This window comes from Prionailurus viverrinus, chromosome A2, assembly GCF_022837055.1.
Source record: "Prionailurus viverrinus isolate Anna chromosome A2, UM_Priviv_1.0, whole genome shotgun sequence".
NCBI classification, from domain to species: Eukaryota; Metazoa; Chordata; class Mammalia; order Carnivora; family Felidae; genus Prionailurus; species Prionailurus viverrinus.
The window spans coordinates 135658313-135679072 of NC_062562.1; the positions used below are offsets into that span (position 1 = coordinate 135658313).

Genomic DNA, 20760 nt, shown 5'->3' on the forward strand with positions numbered 1-20760 from the left:
GCAGAGGGCGGCGGCCGCTGGGGACCCTCTCGTTCCTCCTCGGTCGCGGGGCCCTGCGCGGGGTCTGGGGACTGCAGACGGGTCCGTGTCCCGGCCTGGGAGCGGCCCAAGGGCGGTGCTCTGCCCGATGGCCTGGCCGAAGACTGTAGCCCGGGTGAGGGGTAAAGGAAAAAAATCGCTTAGGAAGAAGACCTTCGCTTCTCCCTTCTACTCCCTCCTCCCAGAAACAAAATGCTTCCTTTTCTGGTTCTCTACGCTTTTTTTCCTTTCCCCGTGGAAGTCTCCCTCCCCCTCTCCTTTTTTTCCCCCCTTTTCTTTTTTCGGCTTTAGCATTAGGCTTGCAGCTTCCGTGTTCCCTGAAAGGCAGCGGAGTGGTTCACAAAAAGACCCCCTCCCCATGGTGGTTTTCTGCCCCGGTTGGCACTAGCCCCTCGGGGGCGATTTGGTGGCGCTCCACCGTCCTGCTAGGACTTCTGAAGAGGGGAGATTGTGCAGCTCCTTTTGCTTTATCTTAGATGCTATGACAACATTGGAACCAGATGAACGATTTAAATTCTCAGGCATTTAAAATAAGAAATCTGATCATTGAAATAGTCTCTCTTGTTCGCCGTTTCCTTTGGCTACTGTGAAAGCCCATTCCCTGAAGAGGGGGGGGCCCTACTGATTTTGAGTATTTTTCTGGGAAGGGCTTGGACGTTTCTCAAACTCAGAAGTGACTGACATAACCTGTGAATACAGTTTTCCAAGTGTCCACTCTTAATTTCACAGTGTTCTTTTTTTTTTTTTTTTTAACTTCCCGAAGCAGAACCGCGGTGTATGAAACACACACACCTCATGATGTTTAAGAAATCCTCATGTAAACCTAAGGATGTTTTCAGTTGGAACTCCCTGCCCCAAGTGTTTTTATATCCTGTAATATAAACTTGCACCGAAATGTCATGTTCTGTCTCCTTCCCGATGTGAATATGCAGAAGTCGGCCTCATCTTCAATTTCGGAAGTCTTTTTCTTTCTCTTGTGCTCTTTGGTGAAAGTGATAATAAAAGGACAAGATGGGGAGAACCAAGCAGATCCCTGTATACATAAAAGTTGCTGTGCCATATTCACATGTGTTACATTGGTAAATAACCAGGAGTTGTCATCTGAAAATTTATGCAACCGGGCATACACATATTAAAGTGCTGAAAAGTTTTTAAAGGAATTCTCATGTTTTTATTCTACCGTTCTTAAGTACTGATTAGTAGTTCAAGTGGCTAGAATCTGGCTGAGGACTGAGTATTCAGTGTGGGAGTTAATATAGTCCTGTCATGTGTTGTAAATGCCTAAAATAGCAAAGTTTTTTCAAAATGAGATGACAAGGTTCCTCATTATCTGGGCATTCTCAGGGCACTAAGGCTCCATAAAGGCGGAGGGGTAGGGTGTCTTATTCTCCAGGCTGCAACACAATGGTTTAAGAGTAAATGAATGAAAATTCTAATTTGAAGGAATTTGGTGTTATTGTTTTTATTTCGAGTTTTGTAAGATTATTCTGTAGATATTTTCATATAGATTTCATTGATATATTTAGTGATTAAGAAGACAGCTGACCAAACTTCTGGGTTAAATTCAAGTAACTAGTTAAGTGAAATTCTAACACTTTTGTCACTTCAGTTATCTAAATGTTTTTTTAATCTTTTGGGAGTAGGACAGCTGGGTATAGAATCAGAAGTAAAATTTTAAAAGGTGGTATTTTTAAACTAATATTTAAATCGTGTTACTTTTTCTGCCACCTTGTTTGTAATTTTCAAAAATAAGCTTTTAAAATTTTTAGGTTGTTGGAATTTCCATTATTGATTGCAGATCTGAAGAAGGCAAGCTATTAACTTACATAGTACTCATACTTTGTATATGCATGGCTCAGTTAGACGCTAGATTCATTAATTTGTTGTAAGTTTGAGGTAGGTTTTATTGATACCATTTCATGTAATATCATTTTACAGATATGTCAGAAGCTTTAAGTAATTCTCCCAAGGACACCTAAGTAAAAAGTGACAGAGGTGGTATTTAAACCTGTTTGTCTGAAACCAAAGTTGATGCTCTTGTGGCATTATTTTTCCTTAGTAAATGATGATAGGACCCTCTTTTGGGTTTATTTTTGTGTTTAATTTGTTGATGGCTAATGTTGAAAAAACAAACATAGTTATTTTTGTTTGTAATAAAAATTGTAAATACCAAACATTAGATAATGTTGGGTTCTAAATTTAAGTTGTGTTTGATCATTTTAGAGCAAAGTTTATTACTGTTTAACACGTTTAAAAATTTTACGCTACTGGTATAGTTTCATATCTGGTAGGAAGCATTTTAGAAATTAATCTAGAATAACATCTTTACTTTTTAAAATCATGTACAATTGCTTTGTGAGGATACCACTATGAAATTTAATAATCTTTCACCTTTGGCCACTGGGTTAATAGGGAATAAAATTATCTGAAGAAGCACAGTGAAGTTCTTTAAAGTTTCATTTGTTGTAGTGTATCTGACTGATCTTTTTTCATAGTTTAGAAACTCTAGGCCAAAAATAATTCATGTTTTCCACTTCTGGGGTCAGCTGCATTGTACAGCAAAGCATTTTTGTGAATTTGAAATTATATGAAATTATGGTATAAGGCTCAAAGCAGGAGAATTATTCGCTTCACACCCCTCTGTACAGTGGGAAGTCACTCCTAAGCTCCAGAAGGAAGACAGTTATTTGTTGGAAAGGATCCGACTCCCCCGCCCCCCCATCCTCCACCCGGCATAATCCCTCTCACCTTTCCCCAGTGATTAGTGGTCCACTTCCATAGTTGCAACTTTTATATCTTTGTAAATGTGTCTTGAGTATATAGCTCGGCCCTAACTTCTCTTCTGAGCACTGGTCGCACATTTTTATTGTTGGTCCTTTTTACAGGAGATAGTTAATAAGATGTGTTTGAATGGAACCTTCCTACAAGTAAATACATGAAGTTCCCTCCCCTTTCCCCCTACACAAAGTGGGGCAGAAATCTATCTCCTCTTACTCGTTTGTCTCTTTCTCTATTCCCATTATTCTGGTCATCCAGGTTTTTAACTTCAGCTTTAACTTTTGTCTCCTTGAGCTCTGTACCTTACAATCTGTTTCCGAATCTTGTCATTTCTATCATCAAAATGTTTCTTACGCTTAAAAAGGTAATTCATTGATATTAATATTTAGTTTATTACTTCTCAGTTGACCAGACTATTAACTGTTGTTACTTATGTTATTAACTACTCTTGTTTAGTAATAAAATTTTACTGTATGAACAGAATGCAAATTGATTGTAGCTGCTCTGTGACTACACAGTTAAGGAAATAAAGAAATAAAGGCAGGGGAAGAAAAGTAGGGTTAGTAAACACACAATACATTATAGTTATTTTTATCTGCAGATGACTTCTTACCCACTTTGAGTGTTGGTACTGCTCCCTGATCTGTCCTTTTTTTTTTTCTTTTTTTGAAAGATGAAAATCTTACTCATTCCTCAAGATTTATCTCAGATCACATGACTGGTTTAATAACTCTTCTGAACTCTGTATCATTAGTATTAAATACAATTTTGCATAACAGTTATGTGCTTAACTGTCTTTTTCCTCTTGTTCTGGAATTCCTAAGTACAGAAATAATATTCTTAGCATCTGTCATGCTGCATGTGGTGAGTAGAAGGGTTCAATGAGTGAATAAAAAACGAAGTAGAAGTAACATATAAAGTCAAGTTTTTGAGGGAAAATTTATGGTACATGAATTTTTCATTTCTAAATAATGCTATAGATTTTAAAGATTTAGATAATCAAATGAAATTCTTGGTGCTCCTTAAGGTACAGGTACAGCTCCATATTGGCTATGGCTTAAATCATTCACACATGCTAAATATTCTTTATAAGTAGTTTATATAGTTCTCCCTCACTATATAATCATTATTTGGTTTCAGAAGTTTTGTTAGGGGGCCCCTAGGTGGCTCAGTCAGTTAACATCCAACTTCGGCCCAGGTCATGATCTCACAGTTCGTGGGTTCGAGCCCCGCTTCGGGCTATGTGCTGACAGCTCGGAGCCTGGAGCCTGCTTTGGATTCTGTGTCTCTCCATCTCTCGGCCCCTCCCCTGCTCATGCTCTGTGTCTCTCTGTCGCTCAATAATAAATAAACATTAAAAAAAAAATTTTTTTTTTAAGTTTTGTTTGTATTTGAAAGCAATGTAAGTTGCAATCATAATTAATGTAAAATGTACAGTGTTCTTATTAACCAGAAAGTAAACTAAACCAGTAAGCTATTAATGTAGAAAATATTCATTCCTAATTTCAATCTGTAGACGAATGATTCTGTCATTGCATGAACAGAATGTAAAACTTCCTATAGCAAGCAGAAACTTTATAGCTGCTATATCATTAGTGGAGTTTTTTAGACTTTGCACATTAAAACAAGTTGGTAGTACTTTTTTCAGTGCTTTTGGGAGCCATTTCTACATAAAATAAGGCTGGTTAGATACATAGAACGTTGTGTCTTAGTGTAAAAACATGGGATGTAAAAACAGAGCAGAGAGTGCAAAGTAATGTTTAAAGTTGAAAGCATGACTGGAAAACTTGACCTATCGTTCTGTGCTCTGACCTAAAAGCCTGATTGCCTGAAGCAGTAACTTATTGGAAAAGATTTGTGCATGTCGGAAAAAAAACTAGGGGTTCCATAAAACCATCTATAGTTGTCAAAAAAGGAGAATTTCACAAATTTTGTTTTGAAGGTTAGATGTACTCTCTTTACATTCTTTCTCTTACAGCATTTATTTAAGCATTTCACTTTGAATCTAATGTCTGAGAACTTTCCTTACACATTTTAGTTCGTAATGTTTATATTGACTGTGAATGGAAATAATTTTTGAAAACTGCCTCCACGTTTATTCATTTACCAAATATACCATACTTCATTGATTCCAGTACTCATAATTTTCCATATTTTAAATATGCCTGGGTGCCTCAGTTGGTTGAGCGTTCAAACTCTTGATTTCGGCTCAGGTTGTGATCTCGTAGTCATGGGATTGAGCCCTGTGTCATGCTGAGTGTGCAGGCTACTTAAGATCCTGTCTCTCTTCCTTTGCCCCTCTCTTCCACTTGGGTGTGTGATTCTCTCTCTCTCTCAAAAAAAAAAAAAAAAAAAGAAAAGAAAAGAAAAAAGAAAAAGATCTCTGGAATCAGGTTCCATTGTGCAGTCAACGGCTTATGATATTAATCAGATATTAATCAGTAGCGTTTTTTCTTTTTTAGTGGTACATTAAATTATGCCTCTTACATTGATTGTGAATCAAAGTAAGCAAGGATATAATGCGACCACTAACAACCTAAAATCTTGGCATGAGGGGCTTGGGGAAGGGAGCTTTATATGGCATCTCCTTACACATTCTATTTAATATGTCTAATGTGGATCAGCAGCAGAAGGGCCCTGCTCAATGAAGGCATGTAGAGTTTCAGGCTGTTGGAGGATTTCAGTGTGAACTTGGGCTTTTTGATGTGGTATGTATATATAATGGAATATTATTCAGCCATGAGCAAAAGTAATATCTTGCCATTTATGACAACATGGAAGGACCTTGAGCACATTATGCTAAGTGAGATAAGTCAAAGAAAGACAAGTACTGTACGATATCCCTTAAAATGTGAAATATAAAAAAGTCGAACCTGTTTTTAATTAAAACAAAAAAAAAAATGAAAAAAAAAAAAAACCCACCAGAGCAAAATAGTGGTTACCAGGGGATGGAGGTTGGGAGGATAAGACTGATAGTGTTTAAGAGTACAAACTTGTAATGAGTTGTAAATAAGCCATAGAGATGTGATATACAGTATAGTGAATATAGACAATAATATATAAAGTGTGTATAATATAAAATAGTAATGATAAATATTGCTTCAATGGCAGTCATTAAGAATATATAAATGTATCAAAGTAACATGCTGTACACTTTTTTTTTTAAGTTTATAGCAAGAGCGTGAGAGGGGGTGGGGGCAGAGAGAGAGGGTGAGAGAGAATCCTAGGCAGGCTCTGTGCTGTCAGCGCAGAGGCCCGTGTGGGGCTCAATCTCACGACTGTGAGATCATGACCTGAGCTGAAATCAAGAGTTGGATGCTTAACCATCTGCGCCACCCAGGCACCCCGTCATGCTGTACACTTCATGTTTACAGTATGTAGCATGTCATACTTATAAGAAAATAGATACCAAAAAACCCCCACAAATTTTAGACTTTTTCCCCCACCGTCCTGGTCCTGGCAGCAGTGGGAAGGAAATGTGAATAGCACACTGATTTTTAAAGTTGCCCCTCCCTCACCACACATGCACTTGGAAATCATTACACTACTGCTCAGGTTTTAGTTAACTAAAGCAAGTTATATCTATAAACCTAATTTCAGAGGGGTCAGGGGAGTAAAAGAGAATTGTAGCATTTGTGACTAGCAGTAATGACACCATGTATTAGGTTTCAGACTCACTGAAGTTTGGTGATTTGATCACCTGTTTGGTAGATGAAAGATTATAGATTCAAAGATAAATTATACACACACACACACACACACACACACACACACACGTATATGGATGTATACATAGTATAGCATCAAAAAGTAATAAGTTCATGGAAATTCAGAAGACAGAAAAATTACCTCTGCCTAGGAGGATGGTAGACATCAGTTGGGGTGCAGGCTCATGCCTCAGTGCACAACAAAGGAAGTAAAAATAGGAAACTGGGAATGAACAGAGAGTATGAGTTATATTAGGTACTTTGCAAGTTAAGAGATGCAAAGATGAACTGTGCTACTGAATAGCACAGGGTTTTCTCAGCCTCAGCATTATTGACACTTGGGGTCAGAAAACATTGCAAGGGCTGTCCTGTGCACTGTAAGATGTTTAATAGCATCCTTGGCTCACATGGTGCCAATAACACCTCCCTCCCCTCCCCCTGGCATGATAATCAGATTGTTCTCTATAGGACAAAATTGTCCCTGGTTGAGCACCTTGGCTCTAGACATACTATAGGAGCTAGTAAGAACAGTGGGAACTTGAGTCAAGTGTTAAGACGTGACTTAAAGTAGTTTCACAAGACATGAAGAAAAAAAACATTGCTAACAGATTTCAGAGTTGGAATCAACAGGACTTGGTGAGTGAATGTAGTGGAAATGGGAGAATCAGGGGTAACTGAACGTTAAAATCTGGATAACTAGGAAGTGGTACCACCATTTACTAGGGAACTCAGGAAGAGGATGGACAGCTGGGAGGAGTAATGGTGAGTTTGACTCAGGTTATACTGAAATGCTAGCAGAATGTCTGTTTGAACATGCCTAGAAGATAGGGAAACAGAAATGGAACTTGGAAAAAACAGTCCCAGATATTTTATGCAGATTTGGAAATTTCTCTTTTGTGGCCACAAGATGGAATAAAACTGTTAAAAGAACAAGCTTAGACATAGCAAAGAGGAGAGGTCAGAGAGCATATACTTTTGCATATACACTTATTTAGAAAATATAAGAAGGAGAGAAACAAAAAGGTGAGGGATGATCCTTGAAGTAGAAATCTGTGTTGTAGTACAGAGTAGGTGCTAATGTCACAGAACTTGAAGAGAATTTCTAGAAGGAGCAATAACAGCGTTTCAGAGATTAAGAAGGAATATAGGTTTGAGAAAAGCCTTTATATTTAAGATAAAGGGATGAGAAACATTTTATCTATGGTATGCCACTATCTATGCTACATTAATCTCTCAGTTGTCAGAGTAATTTTGTTGTTATACCTGTTTTATAGGGGGAAAACTAGCACGGATAAGGCTATTTAAGCAGTGGACTAGAGATCACTGGTGGCCTTTTTTTTTTTTTTTAAGTTTTTATTTAAATTCCAGTTAGTTAACGTACAGTGTAATATTAGTTTCAGGTGTACAATGTAGTGGTTCAACACTCCCATACATCATCCAGTGCTCATCACAACATATGCATTCCTTAATCCCCATCTATTTCACCCATCCCCCCCGCCCACCTCCTTTCTGGTAACCATGAGTTAGTTCTCTATAGTTAAGAATCTGTTTCTTGGTTTGCCCCTTTCTCGCTCTGTCTCTCTCTCTCTCTCTCTCTCTCTCTTTCCCTTTGCTCATTTGTTTTGTTTCTTAAATTCCACATATGAGTGAACTCATGTGATATTTGGCTTTCTCTGGCTAACTACTTTGCTTACCATAATACTTTCTAGCTCTGTCTATGTCCTTGCAATGGCAGTATTTCATTCTTTTTTATGCTTGGGTAATATTCCATTTATATATTTGCCACATCTGTATCAGTTTGCATTCCCACCAACAATGCCAGAAGGTTCCTCTTTCTCCACATCCTTGCCAACACCTGTCATTTCTTGTGTTCTTGATTTTAGCCATTCTGACAGGTGTGAGGTGATACCTCATTGTAGTTTTGATTTGCATTTCCCTAATGATGAGTGATATTGAGCATCTTTTCATGCATCTGTTGGCCCCCTGTATGTCTTCTTTGGAAAAATGTCTGTTCATGTCTTCTGACCATTTTTAATTTGGATTCATTTTTGAGATGTTGAGTTTTAAAAGTTCTTTATTTTGATACTAGCCTTTTATCAGGTATGTTATTTGTAAATATCATCTCCCATTTCATAGGTTGCCTTTTATTTATTTATTTATTTATTTATTTATTTATTTATTTATTTATTTATTTATTTATTTATTTATTTTTAAGTGGGCTTCATACCCAGCGCAGAGCCCAGTATGGGGCTTGAATTCACAACCCTGCGATCAAGACCTGAGCTGAGGTCAAGAGTTGGCCATTTAACCAACTGAGCCACCCAGGTGCCCCTTGTAGGTTGCCTTTTAATTTTGTTGATTGTTTCCTATACTGTGTAGAGGCTTTTTATATTGATATATTCCCAAAAGTTTATCTTTTGCTTTTGTTTCCCTTTCCTCAGGAGTCCTATCTAGAAAGAAGTTGCTACAACCAATATCAAAGAAGTTACTGCTGACGTTTTCTTGTAGGATTTTTATGGTTTCCTGTCTCACATTTAGGTTTCTCATACATTTTGAGTTTATTTTTGTGTATGGTAAAAGAAAGTGGTCCAGTTTCATTCTTTTGCATATTGCTGTCCAGTTTTCCCAACACCATTTGTTGAAGAGACTTTTTCCCTCTTTCTTGCTTTGTCAAAGATTAATTGACCGTAATTGTGGGTTTATTTGTGAGTTTTCTATTCTGTCCTATTGATCTGTGTGTCTGTTTTTGTTCCAGTACCATACTGTTTTGATTACTGCAGTTTTGCAATATAACTTGAAGTCCAGAATTGTGATGCCTTCAGCTTTTTTTTTTTTTTTTTTCCAAGATTGCTTTGACTATTCGGGGTCAGTTGTGGTTCCAAACAAATTTTAAGATTGTTTGCTCTAGCTCTGTGAAAAATGCTATTCGTATTTTGATAGGGATTGCATTAAATGTGTAGATTGCTTTGGGTAGTATAGACATCTTAACAGTATTCTTCCAATCCATGAGCATGGGATGTCTTTCCATTTCTTCCAGTTTCTGTCATCAGTGTTTTATAGTTTTCAGAGTACAGGTCTTTCACCTCTTTGGTTAGGTTTATTTCTAGGTATCTTAATTGTTTTGGGTGCAGTTGTAAATGGGATTGATTCCTTGCTTTTTCTCTGCTGCTTCATTATTGGCATATAGAAATGCAACAAATTTCTGTACTTTGATTTTGTATCCTGAAACTTTACTGAATTCATTTAACAGTTCTGGCAGTTTTTTGGTGGAGTCTTTTGGGTTTTCTGTATAGAGTGTATCATGTCATTTGTGACTAGTGAAAGTTTTACTTCTTCCTTACCAACTTGGATGCTTTCTATTTCTTTCTGTCTGATGGCTAGGACTTCCAGTACTATGTTAAATGAAAGTGGTGAGAGTGGACATCCCTATCTTGTTCATGACCATAGAAGAAAGGCTGTCAGTTTGTCCCCTTTGAGGATGATATTAGCTGTGGGTTTTTCATAGATGGCCTTTATTATGTTGAGGTGTGTTTCCTCTAAACCTACTTGTTCAGGTTTTTTATTATGAATGGAAGTTGTGCTTTGTCAGATGCTTTTTCTGTAGCTATTGAAATGATCATATGGTTCTTATCCTTTCTTCTAATATGATATATCACATTAATTGATTTGCAAATATTGAGCCACCCTTGCAACCCAGGAATAAATCCCACTTGATTGTGGTGAATGATTTTTTTTTAATGCATTGTTGGATTTGGTTTGCTAGTATTTTGCTAGCATCTATGTTCATCAGAGATATTGGTCTGTAGCTCTCTTTCTTTGTGGTGTCTTCATCTGGTTTTGGTATCAGGGTAATGCTGGCCTCATGGAAAGAATTTGGAAGTTTTCCATCATTTTCTATTTTATATAGAATAGTTTGAGAAGAATAGGTATAAACTCTTTAAATGTTTGGTAGAATTCACCTGTGAAGCCATCTGGTCCTGAAATTTTGTTTGTTAGGAGTTTTTGATTACTTATTCAATTTCGTTGTTGGTTATCAGTCTGTTCAAGTTTTCTGTTTCTTCCTGTTTCAGTTTTGCTAATTTGTATGTTTGTAGGAATTTATCCATTTCTTCTGTCCAGTTTGTTGGCATAATCTCATATAAGTGTTTGTATTTCTGTGATGTTGGTTATTTCTCCTCTCTCATTTGTGATTTTACTTATTTCGGTCCTTTCTCTTTTTGATAAGTTTGGCAAGAGGTTTATCAATTTTATTTTTTCAAAGAACCAGCTCTTGATTTCATTGCTCTGTTCTATTGATTTTTTTTTTTTTTTTAGTTTTCTCTGTCATTTATTTCTGCTCTAATCTTCATTATTTCCTTCCACTGGTTGCCTTTAAGAGAGCAATTTTATTAGAGCCCTGCAGCAGGGAGCAGGTAGAGAAAAGCCAGATTACCCAAGTCTAAAAGGTGTGTATATGCTTTCCTTCTTCCAGAAATGGCCTTTCGTTCATGTCCTCATTGTAAACAATCCTTCGGTAACCAGACCAAAAACTTCCCTCATGACTTTTGTATCCTGGCCTATCTATGCTCCCTTAGAAATTTGTATATACCTTTGTTATAACATTTACCAATTTTTTAAATAGATTTACCCGATTTTCCTAATTCCTTTGTTCTTCAAGGGCAGGCCTTGTGTCTTACTAATCTTTGTAATTCCAGTGGAGTGCCTGGCATACATTAGATCATTGGTTTTCAACTCTAGCTGCACATTAGAATCAATTGGAGAGTTTATAAACAAACTTGGATGCACAAGCTTCACTTACAGGTGAGGCCTTGAGCCTTTGTACCCTTGTAAAACAAACAAAAAAAAGCTTCCCAGATGATTTGAATGTGCCATGGGGTTGAATGTCACTGTATTAGATGCTCCATAAATGTTAACTAAAGAAAGGTAAGAAGTGGCAACAATAAGTATAAACTATTTTGAAAAAATATGATAGTGAAACAAAAGAGAAAGGATAGGCATTACTACTTCATTTTTTCCTACTATTTAATTTAGGAATACTTTATGTTTTTTAAGATAGTAAAAATTTAGGAATGTTCATGGACTAAGGGAGATGATTCAGAGGAGATAAAGAAATTGAAAATTTAAGATAAGTAATAGTTTATACATACCTTCTTTTTCAGTTAATGATAATGCCTACTTTGGACTCATGGGTTTTTTAGTATTTTATTTTATTTTATTTTTATTTTATTTTATTTTATTTTAAGGTTTATTTATTTATTTTGAGAGAGAGAGAGGGAGAAAGAATCCCAAGCAGGCTCCATGCTGTCCACGCAGAGCCTGATATGGGGCTCGAACTCATGAACTGTGAGATCATCACCTGAGCCAAAACCAAGAGTCAGACGCTTAACTGACTGAGCCACCCAGGCACCCCATTTTGTAAATAAATGGTAAACACATGTTTAAAGAAAAATTGCTTTTAACTCAGTAGATGATCTAGTTTTAGACTGATAGGGACTCACTCAAAATGATAGTTATAAAGGAAAAAATTATTGAGGAAAACTTGTCAAATTATCACTTTTAAGTATATTCAAAAAAAGGTTGGCTATAACACAGCCTACAATAGTGATCACTTCATCATAAACTATTTAAATATGTTAGAGTTCAAAAAAGTATTTTCTTTTTTTTAAAAAAATTTTTTAATGTTTACTTTTGACAGGGGTGGGGTAGGGGCAGAGAGAGAGGGAGACACAGAATCTGAAGCAGGCTCCAGGCTCTGAGCTGCCAGCACAGAGCCCGACGCAGGGCTTGAACCCACGAACTGTGAGATCATGACTTGAGCTGAAGTCAGTCAGTCACTTAACCAACTGAATCACCCAGGTGCCCCCCCCAAAAAAGTGTTTTCTATTCTCATTTTACTCGTAACTCTCAAAAAGACATGGAAGTTTTTTACAGTTATAGGAAAGTGTCAAGTAATTTTGTAGTTGAAATGGGAAAATGCCCATTAGTTCTTTTTAACTTTACTCTTAGTCTCTAAGGCAGTGAACCTTTTTGGTATCACATTCCTTGAGAATCAGGCGAAACTTGATTCCTTTTTTCAGAAGAGGATATGTAAATTTTGCATATACAATGCCTTCTAGGGCAGTGGGTATAATAACTGGCCACCCATCAGGATCATCTGGGGAGATTTTGTGAAATACAGGCTTCCGGGTCTCAGTACTCTAGAGATGGATTCAGTAGATCTGGAATAGAACATGAGATCCTCTGTTTTTTTCAAGAGCTTTTCAAGCAAATTTAACAGGCATCTAGACTTGGGAAATCTTAACTGTAATGTCTCCTGACTTGATCAGGGAAGAGATAACTATGTGGCATAATGTCCAACATATGGGAATTAAAGGGGATATTGGCAGGGTTCTCAGGTAAACTATAAGATGCCTCATTAAATTTTAATTTAAGATAAACAAATAATTTTTAGTGTAGATCTTTCCCATGCAGCTACTGTGCAGTACTGTTTGCTTCTAAATTTAATGGTAACAGATAGCTATTTGTGTGGTGTGTGTGTGTATGTGCTTCCATGCACTTGCGTCGTCTGCTTTTTATACTTTCATCTCCTTCCCCCTGTTGCTCAAGTCTTTTTCAAAATTTAAATTTGTTGTCAGCTTACTCTTAAGCTGCTTTGCTGAGGACACATGGAGTTTATGTGCAGCTAGCCCTTCCCGCTTTGTTCTCCTTCCTGAAGAAGGTTTTCGGTCCTCTTCGGCAGTGTAGATATCAGATAAGATTGCACACTTCAATATTCTGTAGTCCAGGAAGCATAGGATGGTAAGGCACCGCTGCTTCATAGAATTGAGCCACAGGTAGTCCTCTTTCTGGATATTGTGACTAATCTCTTTCCATCACTGTGGTGATGCTTGGCTTCTACACATGGTAGTCCAGTATGATGTGCAGATGCCACATAACTCATCAGTATTATTTGCTTTGCTTATCATCTGGCCTCTTTATCAAATTGAAGAGTGTGTGAAGAAGCTGATTTCTGTCTGTAGGCTCAGAGTGTAGGCATGTTTTACACAATATAAAGGGCATCAACTCCCCTCTTGCCTGCAGCACCTGAGGAACAGTTTGTGTGGCAGGCAGCATCCCAGCATTAACGAAATACTTCTTTAACTGTCTGCAATCTGAGATAGCTCTGATCCTAAATGAGTACCTGCCAACATTCACAGAGAGAGAGTGGTGCCAGGTAGAAAGCAAGAGATAGTTTTCTATGAGTTTATCAAAATGAATCTTAGCTTTAGTCAGTGAAGAAGATGGTATTCTTTCCTTTCTTAGGTAAAGGATTTGGAGAATTCTCTCTTTTTTTTTTTACGTTTATTTATTTATTTTTGAGAGAGAGAGAAAGAGAGAGCATGCGAGTGCCTGTGGGAGTGGGGCAGAGAGAATTCCAAGCAGGCTTCATCCTATCAGTGCAAAGCCAAAATCGTGGCTCAGACCTACCACCATGATATCATGGCCTGCGCTGAAATCAAGAGTGAGTCGCTTAACCTAGTGAGCCACCCAGTTGCTTCTTGGAGAATTCTCTTTAAGAATAGTGGAATCAACTTCCTTTGATACTGAAAGATGAATATCCTTGGGGCGTGTGGGTGGCTCAGTCGGTTAACCGTCCGACTTTGGCTCAGGTCACGATCTCACAGTCCGTGAGTTCGAGCCCCACATCGGGCTCTGTGCTGACAGCTCAGAGCCTGGAACCCATTTCAGATTCTGTGTCTCCCTGTCTCGCTGCCCCTCCCCTGTTCATGCTTTGTCTCTCTCTGTCTCAAAAATAAATAAACGTTAAAAAAAATTAAAAAAAAAAAAGGATGAATATCCTTGTTTTTCCCTTGTCTGAACAGTTTAATCATTTAAAACTGAATTCTGTCCACTTTCTTCAGACATTTGTGAGGATTCTGATCCAGAGAAGGTTGAACAGTCTCAAAAGAGTACCAGGTTGATGGGGTGCCTGGGTGGCTCAGTTGGGTAAGCATCCGACTTGGCTCAGGTCATGATCTCGCAGGTCATGATCTCACAGCTGTGCTGACAGCTCAGAGCCTGGAGTCTGCTTCACATTCTGTGTCTCCCTCTCTGTCTGTCTCTCTCTCTTTCTCAAAAATAAATAAATATTCAAAACATAATAAAAAAAAAAAAAAAAAAAAAAGAGTACCAGGTTGGCCTAGTGTTCATTTTTGAGAAAGTCCATTTGACTTTCAGGTCTTCTAATTTGCTTTATCAAAGAACATTTCTCCCTATTTAGTGAACTGATTTAATAAGGATACTAGCAAAGAGTTCTTCATAGGCCACGCAGTAAAAGAGTGGAGGAATATTACCTTAAAGTTGTGGCAGAGTTTCTAATTCATCTTCCATTCCACTGGCCACATCCGCAAGACTTATCCCAATTACTTGATCACTCAGTAGAGTTGCAGAAGATGTTTAATCTACATCATTATTTTCAGCTTTCATCTATAAGTATATAGTTATTCTTAAATAAAAATTGAGTACTAAGAATTTTAGAGCTCTCTTTTCAAGACACTTGGTTAGCCCCTGAATTTCAGGACTTTATTTGTAAATTTTTTGTTGCCTGGAACAGCACTTTGTTATCTGCAGCCTTTGTCAGGATGGCTCAGACGTTTCCCCTTCTTTTAATGTAAGTATAACTGTCAACCTTTCAGTCTTCCCTTCCATTAGAGGATAGGAAACTAGGTACCACACTTGTAGATTTATGTCTGAAATAAAAATAAGGATCTTTGAAGAATCTCTCTCATGCCCTTCTAATGTTTGGACTATATATATCGGCTTATTTGCTTGCTTAAAATATATTTTAAATAACTGAGTTTCCTGCTTCTTAGCCCCCAGTTATATATCTTAATTTCAGCTTTCCAGTTCAGTGAAATCTTGTTTAAGTCCCCCATTCTTCATTCTGTTTGTGAGGGAGGGATTCCTGCCTTAGAGTTATGTGGATGGCTGAACACACAGCACTTGACACTGGACAGATGAGATGAACAGCAGTGTATTAATCACATATACTCAACAGCCTAGGAGAAGGGGACACCACACACAATGTAGGTCCACTTGGAAGTTGCACTTGGGAACAGAGTGAACAAGCAAAATCCATGGGATGCAAGTTTTGTAGTATCAAGAGGGTGGAGTGATCCCTGGTTCCCACAGGAGGATGTGATCAACTTGTTTAAATAATTGCCCAGGCTGGCCGGGAACTGAAGCAGGGATAAGCAGGAACTGTGTCTGTTCCCTGTGATAAGTAGGGTTATCTGGCTAAGGGACCTTACTAGCAGGAGCAGAGAATGAGAATTTGCACTTAGGCCATTCAAGGCCCTCCTGGTTTTCCCTAGATGTCAAGACACACATAATATCGGTCCTTAACTTTAGGCCTTATATATACCACAGATCTTAATAGTAGTAACCCTTTATCAGAAGTATTTACTGGGGCTCCTGAGTGGCTCAGTTTGAGCGTCTGACTCTTGATTTCAGCTCAGGTCATGATCCCAGGGTCATGGAATCAAGTCCCATGTTAGGCTCCCCGCTGAGTGTGGAGCCTGCTTAAGATTCTCTGTCTCTCTCCCTCTGCCCCTCTCCCCCACTTGCAAGTGCACGCTCTCTCAAATTAGGGGAAAAAAAAAAAGGATTTACTATGCTGTGCTAAATAATATATCAAAAAATTGTAATAGTATAATTTGACCTTTCAGTTTACCTTTTTTGGTGATCTTCTAATATTTTACAAAGTTTAAGATATTCTGTTATGTGCAATTTTATTACAGTAGATAAAAGATGGCCAAATCGTATGTATGCAGTGATACAGAGGCATGAAAGCCGAGAGTTCTGTTCGAGAGACTGAATGGAGTGCTGGGGCTACAGTACTGTGTGTATGTGGGATGAGAAAAAGAATGGATAGGCTGTAGGAGCTAGAAAGTGGCAGAGTAAAAAAAGGTAGTAGCTATTATTTGAGTGCTTACTCTGTGCCAAGCACTTTTCTAAGTGTGTTAATCTCATTTACTGCAAGTAAGACAACTGAATTTAATTTGCTTATGGTCATACAGGTAGAAGGCAGTAGAGCTATAGTCTTAAGTCCATACAGTCTGATTTTAGCATTTATGCTGTTAACAGTTACATTTTATAGCCTTCAGATAATGGAGAAGCTTTATATGTCATGTTAAGGACTTTGAACTTTATTTTGTTGGCAGTTGGGGAGCCGTTAGATTTAAGGAAGAAACATGATGAGAATTTGCATTGAAAAACATCAGTCTGGGGCACCTGGGTGCCTCAATCGGTTAAGTGTCCTGACTTGATTTTGGATCAGGTCATGATCCCCCACATTGTGAGATCTTGCCCCACATCAGGCCTGCTCTGACAGTGCTGAGATTACAGGGCCTGCTTGAGATTGTCTCTCTCCCTCTGTCTCTGCCCCTCCCCTCCTCTCTCAAAATAAATAAATATTAAAAACAAAAAAAGAAAAAAGTATCAGTCTGATGGTAGAATGGGAAATGAATATTGAAGAATATGAGATTAGAGGCAGGACTGTTGTAGCAATGCTGAACAAAGATTTGAGCAAGAGAGATAGACACTATTCATGTGACTGAGGGAGGGGGGAAAATGGAATGATTTCTAGGTGGTGCTAGTAATTTTATTTTTTATTTATTATTTTTTTTAATTTTTTTTCAACGTTTATTTATTTTTTTGGGGACAGAGAGAGACAGAGCATGAACGGGGGAGGGGCAGAGAGAGAGGTAGACACAGAATCGGAAACAGGCTCCAGGCTCTGAGCCATCAGCCCAGAGCCTGACGCAGGGCTCGAACTCACGGACCGCGAGATCGTGACCTGGCTGAAGTCGGACACTTAACCGACTGCGCCACCCAGGCGCCCCATAGTAATTTTAAAAGAATAGCAAGGAGTAGGTTAGGGTGAGCTGGTCTGAAGTATCTTTGAGACATTTTAATGAAGATTTCTAGTAAATAAGTTATACTTAGAAAAATGCATCTTGATCTTGACAAACGAGCTGGATGTATAGATCTGAGAGCTGTTGTTGTGTGGTGATAAGGGAAGTATTGGACATAGGTGAGATTGCCCAGAGTTTTCTTTTGTTCCCAGCCTGTCTTCAGAACCATCATAGAAAAGTGATGCTGTCCTGGGAGGTAGCTCTGCGAAAAGCCTTGGAGTGTATTTCAAAACTTCGTTCACATCCCAATTCTGGACCTCTGTTTTCTTTCATAAATTAAAAGTAGTAACAGCAGTCTCAGAGAGTAATTGTAGATATCATTTTATTTTACCTAACAAAGGTAGGAGTTTCAACAGGTTAAGAAATAATGGTATATTTCATCCCCTTGATTTCCCTGTAAAAAATAGAAGTTTAGAGGGGCACCTGGGTGGCTCAATTGGTTAGTTTGTCTCTTGGTTTTAGGTTCAGGTCATGATCTCACGGTTCGTTAAATTGAGCCCCACGTCAAGCCCCTTTGTCAGTGTCCAGCTCTGTGCTGACAGCAGGAAGCCTGCTTGGGATTTCCCTCTCTCTCTCCCTCTCTCTGCCCCTCCTCCCCTCAAAATAAATAAACTTTTTAAAAAGTGGGAGTTTATAGAAGTTAACAAAAAAAACTTGTGTACAGATCATTTGTCTTAAATAAAAGTCTAGATCTTTCACATTCCCACCATACAGCTAGGAAACCAGCTTTTTCTCCTGGTTTTTGGGATAAGCAGAGTCAAATAGGGAAAGAATGATTTCCAAGTGAGGAGAAAGGATGTCAGTGTGTGGAAGTGAATGCATTACAAAGAACACAGAAATGCCTGGGCATATGCCACCTTTGTATCACTGTAGGGCACAAAGAAACTAACATGTAACATGAAACTGTCTGTGTTCCAGGGCTATTTTTAAGAAAACTAGAGCTATATCAAGGTGCCTGAGTGGCTCATTTGGTTAAGCGTCTGACTTCGACTCAGGTCATGATCTCACAGTTCATGAGTTTGAGGCCAGCATCAGGCTCTCTGCTTTGGATCCTCTGTCCCCCTCTCTCTGCCCCTCCGCTGTTTGCACACACACACTCTCTCTCTCTCAAAAAATGAATAATAATTAAAAAAACCTAGAGTTTATACTAATACAAGTATACTTACTGTCTACTGTTACTGTGAATAATAGCTAATATTACTTATTTACCCAAGTTTACATAGCTAATGAGTAGTGGAGATGAAAATCCAGCCTGGTTAGTCTGGCTCCAGAGAGATACACTATACAGCTTCTTTATATTAGCGTAAGTTTTTGTGGTTTTCACTGTAATTTATTTGAAAATTAAGTCTCTGTAGAATTGTACTAGTGATAACTCTTAAAATTTTTGTCTTATTGAAATACTGTATTTCCTGACTGTTCTCAGTAAATGAGAGTTTATTCTTGCTTATGCATTTGTTCAGCTGTCTACTGAGTGCAGAGTATAGGGCAGAGGCAGCAGGAATCCTGCCTTGAGAGATTGAATGTTTGGTGATTCAACGAATATTTGAGAGCCTGCTATCTGCCAGACACCATTCATTCTAAGCACTCAGATACAGTATTCCCTCTCTGATTTTCTTTTTCTTTTCCCTCTGAATTTTTTTTTCTTCCAAACGAAATCAGTGCTAAACAGTGAGGGTTTTGGAAGCATAAGAGATGGAAAGTTAGCTTTTTTTTTTTTTTAAGTAAGTTCAATAGGAGATTTTAATATGATTTTTTGAGAACAAATTATAACATATTTGCCTGTGAGATGTCAGATACAGCTATAACATTTGTATAGTTTGGTGCAGTGACTTAGAACTGAAGTGTTAAGATTTTGACTTATTTTACCCTGTATTGTTTACTTGGTCTACCCTCTTCCCTAACATGTCCTACTTCAACAATCCTTATCATTTGAGTCTTCCCTGCAAACAGAAGCTAGTTGATGAAATCTATGTAGATTTCAAATGTAGACATTTCATTACTGTGGAATTTCTTAGAAAGATGACTTCAGTTTATTCAGTATGAGCATTGAGATTACCTGCTTATGAATTGTGCACTGATAAAGGAAATGAGTAAAGACATTATCTGACCATCAATTTAAGCGAGAATGTCCCAGTATTTTTTAAGGAGATGGAGACAAATGCCCTAGGTGGTATAGATTAATGCCAACATATTAGACTCTGTAATTCAGAATGAAAGCCTAAGGTTCTTAACTTTTGTTTCTTTAAAATTTTACCTTTTTTTTTTTTTTTTTTTTTTTTACTGTATTTTCTATTAAAAAAGCAAAATGTTAGGGGCACCTGGCTGGCTTAGTAGGTTGATCATGCAACTCTTGGTCGTGGGGACTTGAGCTCAAACCCCATGTTGGGTGTGGAGCCTACTTCAGATAAAGCAAACAAAATGTTGGATTTTGTGTACTGTAGCAATAAAAATCAATGTTCAATGTTTGACTCTTAATTAGAAAGTAAGCAAATAGTATTAATTATCATGGTTACTAAGAGTGTTTTTACATGGTTTTTTTTTTTTTTTAGATCTTATTTATTTTTTAAGTAATCTCTATACCCAACGTGGGGCTTTAACCCCACAACTCCAAGATCAAGAGTCACACGCTCCATTGACCTAGCCAGCCAGTTGCCCCTAAGTTTTTATTTTAATCACCCGGTGCAGGTCATGACATGTGTGCTCCTTAATCTCCATCACCTGTTTTACACCCCTCCACACTGGTAACCATCAGTTTGTTCTTTATAGTTAAGAGTCTGTTTTTTTGGTTTGTCTCGCACTCTTTTTTTTTTTTTTTTATCCCTTTGCTCGTTTGTTTTGTTTCTTAAATTCCACATATGAATGCACTCATGGTATTTGTCTTTCTCTGACTTGACTTATTTCACTTAGTGTGATACTTTCTAGCTCTGTCCATGTTGCTGCAAATGGCAAGATTTCATTCTTTTTTATATTCCATTATATATATATGCCACATCTTGTTTATCCATTCATTGTTTGATGGACACTTGGGCTGCTTTCATATCTTGGTTATTGTAAATAATGCTGCTTTAAACATAGGGGTGCACGCATCCCTTTGAATTAATGGTTTTGAATTCCTTGGGTAAATACCCAGTAGTGCGATTGCTGGTTCATAGGGTACTTCTATTTTTACCTTTTTGAGAAACCTCTGTGCTGCTTTCTTTCCACAGTGGCTGTACCAGTTTGCATTCCCTCCAACACCGCAGGAGAGTTCCTTTTTCTCCATATCCTCATCAATACCTGTT

General features: G+C 37.9%; 1 protein-coding gene across 1 annotated transcript in view; it reads left to right on the top strand.

Annotated features, from left to right (window-relative positions):
* CAPZA2 (capping actin protein of muscle Z-line subunit alpha 2) overlaps nt 1–20760 on the top strand; it is a 58850-nt gene that overhangs the window by 456 nt on the left and 37634 nt on the right. The window lies entirely within an intron of this gene.